The sequence below is a fragment of the Diabrotica undecimpunctata genome, chromosome 5, assembly GCF_040954645.1.
Source record: "Diabrotica undecimpunctata isolate CICGRU chromosome 5, icDiaUnde3, whole genome shotgun sequence".
In the NCBI taxonomy this organism is placed as follows: domain Eukaryota; kingdom Metazoa; phylum Arthropoda; class Insecta; order Coleoptera; family Chrysomelidae; genus Diabrotica; species Diabrotica undecimpunctata.
This window is the reverse complement of record NC_092807.1, coordinates 53,632,590-53,647,207: the sequence shown is the minus strand read 5'-3', so window position 1 is coordinate 53,647,207 and position 14,618 is coordinate 53,632,590. Positions and strand designations below refer to the sequence as shown.

The 14,618-nt window shown below is 31.6% G+C and overlaps 1 protein-coding gene across 4 annotated transcripts in view; it reads left to right on the top strand.

The window, feature by feature from the left end:
- Positions 1–14,618, top strand: part of LOC140440631 (uncharacterized) — a 188,195-nt gene that overhangs the window by 126,012 nt on the left and 47,565 nt on the right. The gene's annotated exons all lie outside the window — the stretch shown is intronic.

Genomic DNA, 14,618 nt, shown 5'->3' with positions numbered 1-14,618 from the left:
GAAGTATTGACATAAAGTGTACAGGATAATGTCGAGGTCTTGAGAAGAATGAATAAAGAAAAGGAAGTCATATTTACGATCAAAAAACGAAAACTGCAATACTTGGGACACATTACAAGAGGCGAAAGATATGAACTGCTTCGAATAATTATGCAAGGGAAAATAGCAGGAAAAAGGTCCATAGGAAGAAGACGAAACTCCTGGCTAAAGAATCTACGGGAATGGTATAGCTGTAGCAGCAACGAATTGTTTCGGTCAGCAGTTTCGAAAATACGTATAGCCCTGATGATCGCCAACCTTCGGAACGAAGATGGCACTTGAAGAAGAAGTACAGGATAACATATAGGGTAGAAACAATGACGTATAATATATAGACTAAGCAGTCCCATATTCTCCCTATATAATCGGGTGTCCTAAAGATCTCCGCTCAAGGTATGTTTACCAGAACAGCGGCGTGCTCATTTCTATTTTAATGACAATAATTATTTTTTTAATTAAAATTAAATATTTATAATTTTTTTTTGTGTTCTCGTCTATAAGAGAAAAAATTATTTTTATAATGTTTGTAAAGTACATTACCTGAATTTTAATCATTTTACCAACAGGAAATATTGAAGTTTTGCCTAAAGATTAAAAATTCTCATTTTTTAAATTGTATTAAGGACTATTGATTATTATTTAGTGTGAAGCAAATTTAGATAAATAAATCTAATCAGGTTTGCATTTTTATTAAGTGTTGCGAGTCTATTTAGAGAGTCGAAAGATTGCTAGAAGCCTATAAATAGTAAGTGAAAATTTATATCACGTTCATATCACTTTTCAATCAGCTGTGTTGGCATCTATGGTTGATTTTCTTTTTCTGAAGCCTGGCGGATATTGCCCTAGTGTATTTTCGGTAATTTATCTATTTTTCAATGTGCTTGACAATATTTTGTATGTGGTGTTCAGTAACATCAAAGAATATCCCCGTCTCCACTACATCAGTATACTTTCTGAGTTCCCTGTATTTTTTATTAGTTTAAGAATCCAGTGCATCAAATTGTCTTCTTAATTTTTGATTAATTCATTTTTTATCATTTCCTGCTGGTTTTCACTGTTGCAATAATTTCCTTGTATAAAGCAACTTTTGAAGTTTATATTAAGGAATTAGGAGGAAAATTGAAAGGTTACTTGAGTGCAAACAAACAACAAACTTTTGAATTCTAATTTCGTGTTTTGTTGTAATGAATTAAAAATAAACAAAAAAACATAAAATCAATTATACATTTTTAACAAAAAACATACAAAAGAAATAAATCATAAAACAATTAGCAACGCAATTAGTAATTTAATTAACGCATTAATGCACACGACGTAATAAATACAGTTTCAATTATTTTCTAAGACATACAATATGTTGTATATAAAGATACAATATGTTATAATAATAAATAAGTTGTATACCAAAGACTTCTATAATTGTAATGGTGGTGTGAATATACAAAATAGGACAAGAGAATGTCCTGCCTAAATCGCACAGGCCGATCAGTCTTACATCATTTTTGTTGAAGGCAACAGAAAAAATTCTTGATAGACATATTAAGGGAAGACTTTTGAGGGATCATTCTCTCAATGGCAACCAGCATGCATATCAAGAAGGAAATCAACACAAACAGCAGTTTGACAAAGTAGTTCAGAAAATCAGTCACTCAATCAATAATGGAGAGAATATTTAGAAGGCACATTTAATAATTTCCTATCAAATAGATCCACTACCAATGTGTGTTACTATGTGTAACTGGATCAATGCAATTCTGGAAAATATATTGTTGAGTGAATAGAAGATTGTCACAAAGGTGCAAGGAGAGATTTTGGCCAAAACTGCTAAGGGTGTCCACAGGGGGGAGTGTTCTCACCCCTCCTCTGGTCACTCCCGATGGATCACTTGATGTTATTTCTTGACGCACACGGGGGAAGAAGTACATGCCTATAGGTATAATCTAGTAATTATGGTAAGAGGAAAATATGGTAATTTTCTTTCCAGCGCACTCCAAAGAACATTAAATATCCTTAGTAGGTAGTATGCCATGGAAAAATTCTCTATCAATCTTAGTAAAACATGTAGGAGTAATATTAGATAAGCAGCTTACATGTAACGCCCAGTTGGAAAGTATAACCTACAAAGCAAAGGTTTCCCTTTCTACATGTCAAAGAGTATATGGGAAAATTTGGGGTTTGAAACCCAAACCGATGTACTGGCTATATATGACTAGTCAGATCTATAATTACGTATGGCGCACTTATATGGTAGTTTAAATAACAACAAAAGACCACTTAATAGAAGCTGAATAAGCTTCAAAGATAAGCATGCTTAATCATAACACGAGCAATGTTGACTACCCTAACTGCCTCATGGAGCTCATGCTTGATCTCTCTTCATTACATATATGGATGGAGAGGGATGTAAAGATAGGAGCATACAGAAGGTGGATAATATGTCAGGAAGCAGGGCAAAAGGATACCTGGATCAAATCTGGAGAGATAATTAAAAATTACCTAGATTTGGAAATAGTACCAGATGCAATGCAACCTAAATATAATTTTGTAAAATCGTTTACCATCCTCTTCATAGAAAGGTAAAAATAGAAGTTAAATAAAATTAATGCATTGGCCATTGATAAATTGTTGGCAGCACCATCAAAATTTAATGAATATACTTTTATGCCTGAATCATAAATAAAATTTAAGCAAAGATTTACTAAGGATACTTTTTCTTATCCACAAAAACTCTTAATTAAAAAATATGCAACTGGCACTTTAAAATTGTCATTTAAGGCTACTAACATAAACACTAGTGCCTCTCATGCTTCGTATGTATATGCTTCGTAGGTATATTATCAGATTCTATATCTGTACCAAAATCTACAGTGCCATCAACATTTTTCCCATCCCATTTTACTAGCTTACGAATAGACATTTCGTTTAGCACTAAATTACACACAAATGTAACACAAGTGTTACAAGTGTTTTATTTTGCTTCCCTGCTTCTTCAACTTTGTTTTTCAAAGCATTTAAAACTTCTTTGGAAAATCCAGGTGCGCCATCAACAGTTTGGTACCATTTTGTTATGGTTGATGGGTGTGGTAATGAATTATTAAAAGCTCTTCTTACAAAATCATAGGCTTTTGCTGAATACAATTTAAAGCCAGTGCAAATGACCTTAATTCTGGAGAATATTTGGCACATTTGGCACCCTTTAAAAATCGTTGAAAAAATGCTTTGGCTGATTCTGGGAAAGAGGCCTAAAACAATAAAAAATACAAAAATGAAAGAATATAATAATAATTTAATTTTGTTCTTTATGGAGTATGTGAAAGAAAACTTACCAACAACACAGATTCAGCATTTTCTGTAACATACAGTTTTTCTTTTAATGATTGTACCAATGCGTTTAATGTTGTTGCTTGTCGTTTTCATCTTTTCATAGATTTTCTTAGGGTGTTAATTTGTTTCTTTTTTTTTTGCTATATACATGTTTACTGATTCCATGTATCTTTTTCTTTTTCTTAGGCAGTCCGACATGGAAAAATCCCCCACATAATGCTTCCTAAAAATAAAAAGATTTAATGAAATAAAAATTGCTTATTCAAGAATATAATAATGCAAATGAAAAATTAAATGAATATTGCCTCTTGTTATTTTTTTTAGCTATTAATTCTCTATCTGCAGCATGCCCTTCAATATTTTCCTTGCCTAAGACTTCCTCAGTATCTGAGGCAGACAAAGTTAGTTCACTGCTAGCAGTTCGAAATTTAAATTGTGGGTGTCTGATGGACTAGGGAGAGCTTTAGTTTCTACCACCTCTTTAACGTCTTTAGAAGACCTGTATGCAAAGAGAAAACAATATACAAGAAACAATAAACAGAAAATTTATATGAATATTAAATACCAATGTAAAAATTTAATAAAAATATTACCCACCTTGGTATAGCTAATGGTTTTGCATTTTCTTTTGGAAGAACAAAGCTAGATTTCATGATAACATCATTTGGATCAACATGATCACAACAAATACGTGACCATCTGGAAAGCTTGTTCTTATTTAATTGTAAAATGTATATCCAAATTTCCTGTTTTTCGTCGTCAAAAGGAAATCTATGAAAAAAAAATTAGTAAGAAAAATTATATTTAAATGATTTTAATAAAAAAAAAGACAAAAAATTTAATGGAACTTGTTATTATTCAGTATAATGCATAATAATTTATGTATTTATTAAATAAATAACAACTAAACGCCTCCACTGGCTATCAAAATATAACCTAATATTTATAAAACATACATATAAACAATAACTTACTTGAAAAGTGATAACGTTTCGCTCTTCGAAATTCAGCGACCACAAACAAGATACCTAAATAGCATTTTACTAAAATAGTAGGTAAATGACTCTCAAAAATTTTAAATAAAATTTGCTTGTGACAAAAAATATGTAAACACACAATTTCATATCAAAACAATAAACAATAACAAAGTTATTTCATGTTGCGGACACTTTTTAAAGCGTTCACGGAGTCTAATATATTATACGTCATTGGGAAAAAATCACTGATTGAATAAAATTATTTCTGTCCGTGTTTTAAAAAATTTAAATTTGAAGATCTGAAATTTAAATGTAACTAGCATAGTCCGCAATCTTTATTTTTAATGGGGTACCCTGTATATTTTAATAGTTTTAAAAGCTCCACAATAACTTGATCGCAACTAACTATATTATATAGGGTATATTATTAATATTAATGGGTTAAATTGTATAATTATAGACTGTGAAAACCACTTATGGAATAAAATTGTTTGTGTAGAAAATCATAAAAACCGCTGAGACATATCAAATTTCAAATTCACATAACGCTTTTTAAACATAGATGTAAGTATGCCGTGTGATTTATGCAAAGTATTGTTAGTTTGCTGTCTCCATTAGCTGCAATCCAGTACCATATGGACGGCTCCTTGTAGTGATTTTTCCAACAAAATCTTCATTTGGTCTGCTTATCGGAGTTCGTCCTCTTTGTCTTCAGCCTTCTACTTTTTTTTATAATACCAATATTTATATGGTAACCGTTCTTCTAGCTATGTAGCAAAAGTTTTTAGGTATGCTCGGTTTACTTTTTTATTAGCATCTCTAATATATGAGTCCCTTTCAGAATTGACACCATTGCACTTGCACGATTTTTATGGATTTTGATGCATAAGAGTTTTGTGACGCAGCCGATATTATGGCGGTATTTACATTGTTGTCAGATCTTCAATTTTTCTGGAAATATAATAAACTTTCTTATTTCCACTGGATTATCCTGTATATTTTTTTGTCCTGCTGGAAGTCTTAATGGAATGTTGATTATATTTTTATATTATATTTTCTATATCTAAATGCCCTAATGTCAAAATTGTTTCTAAATTTACAATATCTTAATGTATGATCTGGAATAATAGGTCACAAAATAATTGGTCCCTTTTTCATTGAGAGAAACTTAATAGTCCGGCATACTTAAATTTATTGGCTAGTAAATTTTTTTACTTAAATTTAAATGTAGAAATTTCATTAGGTAAAACTTTTAACAGTATCCCAAACGACAATATTTGGCTGGAACAAGAAGGTGCTCTACTTTCCTATGCTCGTGTTGTGAGGCAAAGCCTAAATGTGTTTCCCAGAAGATGGATTGAAAGGGACGGTTTTATCGATTAGCCCCTACGATCACTCGACATAAATTAACTTTTTCCTTCGCGACCACTTAAAAAACTTTGTTTATAAAACAAAATCTGCTAATACTCAGGCATTAAAAGATAAGATTACCACAGAATTAAGAAGAATTAAATAGTCAGATAATCAGCCCTATTCTGTAATTACAAATCGAATAGAAATGAGTCAAATCGAATAGAGATCAGCAAGTCGGATCGGAATTGTAGGAATCGGTATTCTGTAACTCATCTCGACCTCTTCTATCGGAATGTTGTGTAGAAATTGATTTCGACTAGACAAGCTCTGTCGAGATCAAGTTTCGACATCGAAATTGGTCTTGAAGCTTGCGCATTGGTATCATTTCATTATTATTTTGACATTTATTTGTTGACTTGTTGATAAAAATTAGCGGTTGATTCATTTTTGTAGCTGCTTTATATTTTAGTATGTAATGTTATTTAGTTAGATGTAAAATGTATTGAAAGTTTTAAAAATCGCATGGCTTGTGTTGAAGTAAACAGACAATATTGAGAATCTGCTGTAATCGTCTTAACTTTTTTTTTTTTTAATTCTTAATTTTAATACTACTTATTAACCCTTTTTTGCCCAAATTAAGATTTTTCAAAAAAAAGCAAATTTTGTTACATGTATCGATTTAATAAGATAGCTTAATCATATATATTTTTTTATTTTTCTGCTACAAGGACTCTTTTCCCAGTGATGAGCTTACAAGTCCCGTCAGAAATTAGTATAGGAGATTCTGTCAGGAGATAGCGATTTTTGTTGCTATAAAAAAACGATAAAAATCAAAGCTTTAATTATTTTTTATAAATGATTACTTTTCACGAAGTAGGAAGGCCGTGGTACATCGCAAAACAGTTTTTATTTGAATTACAACACAAATAGGCACCACCAAATAAACACTTTAATTGAGGTCCAGACTTTATTGCAAGTGAGCTGCAATATTCACATCTTCCCTATTGGCGGTAAAAACAGTCCAGTGTTTTCCCAAATGTCTTTAATCTGACGTCATCCAACGCGCTATAATTATACTTCCCCCTTTTGTTAGGTGTAGATGACTCCAAACTTCGGGAGCCTTGCTTTTTTGCTTCAGTGGCGTATGTTGAAAGTCCCATAGAAACCAATCTTCTTGCCTTCAGCTGGCTGATTTTTTCGAATAATTCATCGTATATAATATATCAATTGACAAAGGCAATATTCAACATCCCCCAGAATAAACGGTGCCACCATTTACGTGATTTTCTATCTACACAGTATAAACTACGTAGTTGGTCTGCAAGATCAACACCGCCCATAGTTTTGTTGTAGTCTTCCACAACGCTGGGGCATGGTAAGTTTAAACTCGAACCATCTCTTTGTTTTCTGGAAACATGTTTTATTTCTGATCCATGAAAGTTAGTTACAATGTTAACTGCTCTGTTATACATCCACACAAAATAACCATTGTTAGTATTAGAATAGCTATAATTAAAATCTCCGCGTAGCAATTCCTTTTCTTTTAAATTTCGAGGCAAGTCCTTCCTGTTCTTATTAATTGTACTACATGCTAATGTATTTTCTAGTTTTAGTCTTTTAAGTCGTGTAATTTTACGCTCGTAAAGAAATTATCAAAATAAATAATTCTTCCTTCATTTCAGTACATCTTAGTTAATGATAGGACTACTCTTTCTCCTAAACCATAGTTCTTAAATTCGATCTGCAATTTTTAGTTTTTGCCTTAATATAAGTCAAACTGTAACATAATTATTATTATATTGTTTCAAGCTACTTCGTCCTTTAAAAATGATCATACTTTCATCCACACTAAGTTTTCTTGTGCCCTGATAAAATGTAGTAAATTGTGTGTTTAGAGTATCTATCATAGGTCGAATTTTAAGTGCATTATCTTTATTGTCGTTGGAAATTTGCTGGTTATCGTTGACTTGTAGATTTGCTAATATCATTTCGAAACGATTCCTTAACATGGTTTTCGAAACAAGAGGCACATGTAAGTCTTATGAAGTATTCCAGTACATTTTCCACCAGGAAAGTTGATGGTACCCCATTAGAAAGTTCAGCCCGATAAAGGCTAGTAATTCACCTTCCTTTATATTCACTATTTTGTTGTTCTGCACTGCATACAAATTACTTTGATAGGTAATATTTTCCACAATATCTACGAGTAGTCTCACAAAAACATCTGTAGGTGTTGTGCATCCTGCGAACTCTGGACTCACTGCTCCTTCTTCTAAGTGGTAACTTTGAATATTTTCGATGACATCTTTTTTATGCCATTTCCGGTTAGCTTCAAGAGGTTCAACGCTTTCATTTAGTTAATCTTCAACCACAGCTTCTCCTAGTCCTGATTCTTTAATCTCACCTACATCATTTTCAACTAATTCATTTTCTTCAGCTGCAGATGGACCAACATCCCTTATTTCATTATCGTCATCACAATCGCTGTCTTTATAGTTACTAATTTTGACATCAGCTGGTAGCTCCAGAATTTGTAGTGTCAGTTCTTCTAGTTCCTTTTCTGATAAAGGCCTTTACAAACAATCCTTCCATTTACTTTCCATTCTAAAAGAAAGTAATATAAAAACATGTTTTGAATCCTGACGGGACTTGAGAGTCCCAAGGCATTGGATAGTAATATGAGATGTAATTATCACCATAACAAAATAAATGTTTTATTGGTGCTTACCCTGAAGTATATTGCGTCTGATTCACAAATAAAATTCCGCAGAAACAGTATAAACAATAATGATAAACACGAATAAATGTGCTTGCATTAACAAACATCTACCGGCAACAGTTTCAGTTACAATAAATTCGATTACCGACGATTGTCAGCGATTACACCTGACTCCCTTGCTCCCGCTTGGCGGCGCTAGTGTAGTTAGGGGTCAATGTTATGACAGTTCGTGAAGTTTGTATATGGTGTTTTTGTTTACGATTAAATAAATAATAAATTATGGCAGAAAAATACGGATCTTGGACTGTTTGTGCGTTAAAAAACGAATTAAGGAGAAGGAATGCCAAAGTTACTGGAAAAAAGGAAGCCCTTATCGAAAGGTAAACTATATTAATCATCTTCTTAATGTTTTATTTCTATAGCTCAGACCAAAATAAAAATATTTATGTTCATTTGAGTTTTATAGTGAAGTATTTGTATTTAGGTTTAAGCTAATAGTCATGTAACGTAACAGTGGTAATTAGGTAAGCTACCATACATTTAATACAGTTTTGTGCCGCCTTAAAACAAAACTCATTATAAAACATTGTCTTTAATATTATATGTATAAAAGTTATTGTGTGGTTGCTGGAAGTTCAATGCTTTGCCTGCCCAGAAACTCATAAGTAGTAGCAGTAACCTTTATTTCGAAAATTGTACATACATGTATACAAAGCCATATATACATTACATATATGCATTACTACATACATATATGCAGAGCAAAACACATATAAAAAATAAATGATATATGGATGTCTTTGTACCTTTGGCTTTAAGATATAAATGTTATGTAATATTTAGTATTGTAACATAATACCTACATTCCATCAACCTATTGCTGTTTTGGTTAGGATATATTGTTTAATGAGAAAACTCCAATTAAAATGATTTAAGTACAAAATATATTATGGAATCTGAATCTACTTCATACCTAATTTGCACCACGATTCTCATAAATATTCATTAAAATCACTAAAGATTCTTTTGAAGCACAAAGCAGTACTTTATTTACATATTTATATTGAAACTTAGACTTTGAGTAGTATGATCTGGTAATAAATGTTTGTGAATTGTGGCTGTATACTCTCCATTATAAATTATAAAAAATGTTAAGATGTGTTATAAATGTAAAGTATTCTATTTTCTATTACAGATTGGCTGCATATAATAGAAATAATAATCTTCGAGATGACATTATGGACTGTTCCATTGGAGAACCAACATCAAATATTTTATGGCCACCAAATGATGATTTCACAAGTCTTCAACAGTCTTCAGAAGTTCCTCCAATAAACATTGTGGACATAAACAACTATTTTCTATCTAGTTATAAGTTAGCCGAAGGAATGAGTATGTGTGCTGCAGTCCACAGAAAAGGCTACAGCATGTTGAAAAATAATTTTTTATTAGCTATGGTGGAGTCAAAAACAAAGGAGCATCATTTTTACCGAGCACAGGTCAATAGTGAAATGACCAAAGCTCTTACCTATTATGTTAAACTGGTACTTTCCATGGATGGAAGTATTATTGAAGCATCATGTGAATGCATTACTGGTAAGGGATATAGAGCTGTGTGCAAACATGTTGCTGTTGTGTGCTATGCTCTATTAAATCTAAAAGAGCATGGTAAATTATATATAAAAGATACCTGCACTGACCAAAAACAAGTTTGGCATATGCCAAAAAAAGCAGACTAGAAGTAGCACCACAGAAAGCTGAAGAGATAAGTTTTACTGTTCCAGAGTACAATGTGCAAAAAAGGTAGAAGAGCAACTTATGCTATGATCCAAGACCACAAGAATATAGAAATATGCCTAATTTTAATGACAATGTAAGAAATCAGGTCATCAATTACACGTCAAGTAAAAAGAGAAGTTTGTGTATTAATGGATGTTTTAGTGCAGCGTCTGTTTCAGGTATTACTTATGATCATGATTATTTATCAATTTCAGTCATGCAACACATGATATACAAACACATTCATGTATCAGCAAAACCGATTAAATCCATTGAAAAAGCTTCAAGAGTTCAGGTTAATTCTGCCACCTGCTTCCAACAAAGATCAATAAGATTAACTACATCTCACCTTGGCACTGTTGTTCACATGACACACAGGAGAAAAATAGAATCCTTTTAAAATTCAAACTATTATTATTGAGTTCAAATTCAGATGTTAGTTACTGGTCGTGAGTTCTGTGATTTTGTAGTATGGACAACAAAGATTTGAAATGTATTTCTGTTAGTAGAAATAATGATTTAATTCACAATGAAATCATTCCAAAATCTAAAGAGTTTTTCGACAAATATATGGTTCCAGCCTTGGCCGAAATATATTATTTATAAATCTTTCTTCTTTTGGTGCCTGTTTATTTCATATATTGGCTATAATTATTTTATTAACTGGCCTTATTTTATTCTGGTCATAATTATTTTATTAATAAATGCTTTAAATAGATTAGTTGTTGTGGAGAACCATTTCCTAGGGTTCTTTAACTACAGATATTCTAACTTACTCCTTTTAATTATATACATCATTTCTCTTCCTTTTTTCATCCTTTATAGTAAGGTCTCGTTGGTTATCTTGTATGTCCATGATATCCTCAGGATTCTTCTGTATAGCCACATATCAAAGGCTTTAAGTTTTTTCTTCATTGCTTTAGTGAGTGTCCAGGATTAAACTCTGTAGTATAATATTGAGAAGATATAACATCGTAGGAGCCTTACTTTTATCTCCAGATTAAGGGTGTGGCTTTTATACTCTGCCTTATATTCTAGCCTTCTCTATTCTTCATTTCACTTCTTGTAAGTAATCCCATTGTTCATTTACCATTATTCCAAGATGGGGATACTGTTTTATTTGGTCCACTGGTGTATTCTTGATAAGCAGTTGGACGTCTCTAATTTTATTTTTGCTGATGACTATAAATTTAGGTTTTGTACGTTTACTTGTAGTCCAAATCTTTCACTTACTTTACAAATACATTTATAAATAATATAGATAATTCACTATATTAATTGTGAAATGAGTCACAATTTAAGTTGGAAATTAATTTTATTGACATACAAAATATTAATAAATAAACAAATTTTGTTGACATATTGCTTTGTAAACATTTTTAGCAAGCAAAATAAACAAAAGTGGAAGTCGAAACATCAATAAAATTAATTTTAAACTTAAATTGTGGCTCATGTCCCAATTAATACAGTAAATTACATAAATGTCATGAAGAAATAGCTTTAGGACAACATTAATGTATATTATATGTATAACAAAATAAAAGACAAATAAACAGTTTTTGTTTTATAAATTTTTATTTATATGTTGCTACGAACATAAAGCATACTTATAAACAATGTAGATGATCTGTATAAAAAAATAAAAGACAAATAAATAGTATTTCTGTTTTATTAATTTTTGTGCATTATGTTGGTATGAAAATTTGCTAACATAAAACATACAAATATTATTCGACTTCCCAATGGTACTAAATTGCTCGACAAATACTTCAAAATCTTATATGTTTTGCCCAAACCAATTACTCTCTCAATATGTATTCTATTGGATGAAATTTTTTTTGATCGACAAAGCTGGTGAGGCTCAAGCTGGCCAGATTTATTTTTTAAAAATTCTGGCATAATTACAGTCACATCTTTGGATGCTAAAAAGTCTTAGATCTGAAAACCTCGATCTGCTAATACTATGTCATTTTTTTCAAGTAAATTAGACAGACCGCACTTTTCAAACAAGCATCTATCACTAATGGAATCTTCATAACTATCAGAAACAAAAGATATGCTTCCTATACTCGAGATGCCAACTCAAACTTTTAGTGTATTACATGATTTATATGTTGAGTAAGTAAGTTGCTGTAATACCGGATTTTTAGGTTGACCTATCTTCACCTCAGTACAATCTATGATGACTGTACTAGTACATTGCTGGCCTTTGAACTTAACATTTTCTTTAGCTATGTTACTTGATACACAGATGTTAAGTTCTCTAAATTGACAATACAGAAAGTTAATCCAAGTAATAAATATACGGCTAACTAATGCCTCACTTATATCAAATTTAAATGAAAGTTCTTTATTGATCATATTCCGCCTTTACTTAACAACCGTAAGTACAAACTCATTTGCTGGGGTTAATATACGTACACTCATTTTAGATCCTGTTGGATAATATCATATAATTACAGATTGTTCACTGCGGGATCCAAGATATTAAAAACAAGCCAAAAATGTTCAGAGCTATCGAACCCAGTATAAAATTTGAGTTCTTCCAACTTAGACTCACATTGCAAATTCTTAATACAAAATGAGTTAAGTGGTATAGTAGTCGTAGTTGATGCATCACATTTATCTCTAGGTTGATCTTCATGGTCGTCTATCTTTATTGGCATTGACTCTATTTCAACCTCATTGCAAGGTTCTGTTGGGATTGGGTTCGACGAACTGATGGATGATAAACGTGATGATTCCTTTCTGACTGCACGTTTTATCATGCGTTCGTTTCTCTGCTTGGCTGATTCTCGTTTTTTTTCAGTCCAGCTAAATTGACTTGGTATAACACCCTTCTTGAGTCTAGGCTTTGCTGTAAAATAAACAAAAAAATTGTTCACAAAAAAGTTGAGCTTATAATAATGGTACTAAGTCAATAATAATTTAATTAAATTAAGACATCTTTTGTATGTTAGTATATTAAATTAATTTAATATAAAAACGTACAACAGAAGCCTTTACTTCATTTTAGTGTGTTATATTCTTAGTACCTAAATATGGCTGGAACTAGATATTCCAGAAAAACATAAGTCAGTATTTTAACAAATAAACAACTTACGATTTTTTAAAGTCGAATCCAGAGGCAATACGTAATCTGTTTCAACAAAATGTTTATTGCAGATACGTGCATTTATTGTCGGCACATAATTATCCCTTTTTATTGCTAGAATCCACTTAGTCATTACAATATCTTTGGAAAACCCGTGTCTTGATGTTCTCGATGAGCACAAAGGCACAACACAACATTGAGGCATTTTATTTTTTCAAATTAAATTCACAGAGCCAAATAAACGCAATATTTACATACAAGTAAATTGATTTGAAGAATTGACGTGACCTCCAACTACACAAGCGCCACCTACGTTGAGCTTTTCAGATTAGCTGCCATTACGCCAACTTTTGCCGTAATAAGAAAATCATACCGATTTAAAATTTTGGGACTTCAGAATCCCGTCGGGCCAAAAACGGTTAACATATATATAGCATGAATTTATTACATTTATTAATGGAGAATACTAGAAGAAAGAATGCAAATATGGACTACCCATTTTGTATTTCTATATAAAAAAAGAATAAAAATTCTATTTCAATTCCAGAGGTTGTCAGAATACCTATATTTAGTTACTTATAACCTGATCAAAGTCCAAATTGATTAAAAATATACAAGTGTTTTAAATGTACAAATAATGAAAAATTGTACTTTTGCGTCGTTTAATAGTGATCCCAAATATGGGCTACCCCGAAAACTGTGTCTTAAATTTGTGTAAAATGAGATAAAGGCGTGACAAATATATTTTATTATCAAATAACAAAATATATCAAATATCTCATAGGTAATGACATGTGTTTGATTTTCTCAAGTTTTCTTTTTTTTTTACTAGGGGAAAAACTATTTGCAAGAGTCACACACATTATCTTCTTTTTCTGCTCCAGCGCCCTCGTTATATGCCCACAAATGGCACATAAAACACTTGACCCATATTTCACCAAGATTATCCTCTGAAAAAAATGCTTGTATTGTAATCGCTTTCATCGTCGGCAGGCACAATATTTCCCCTCATCCTCGCTTATTTTTCGAAAAAGAACCCAATTTCTTTTTTTTGGTTCTTTGTGGCTGATAACTTGCTTTTTTTTATTTCTTTCTATTTTCTTTTTTCTTTGCCTTCTCCTACCTCGTTTTGCTCCCCTTTATCTTTGTTGAGATATTGGATCAATTCATTTTTGTAAAGTAAAGAGGTTATCACTGAACACTTACTTGGCTTATGCCCACGATTGGAGGTTTTTTTCTTTAATAATGGCACAGGGGAAAGATCATATGGTGTTAGCAAAGATGTTCTTGAAGACCCAGATGTGGAAGGAATTGATGGAGTGGGCTTATTCTC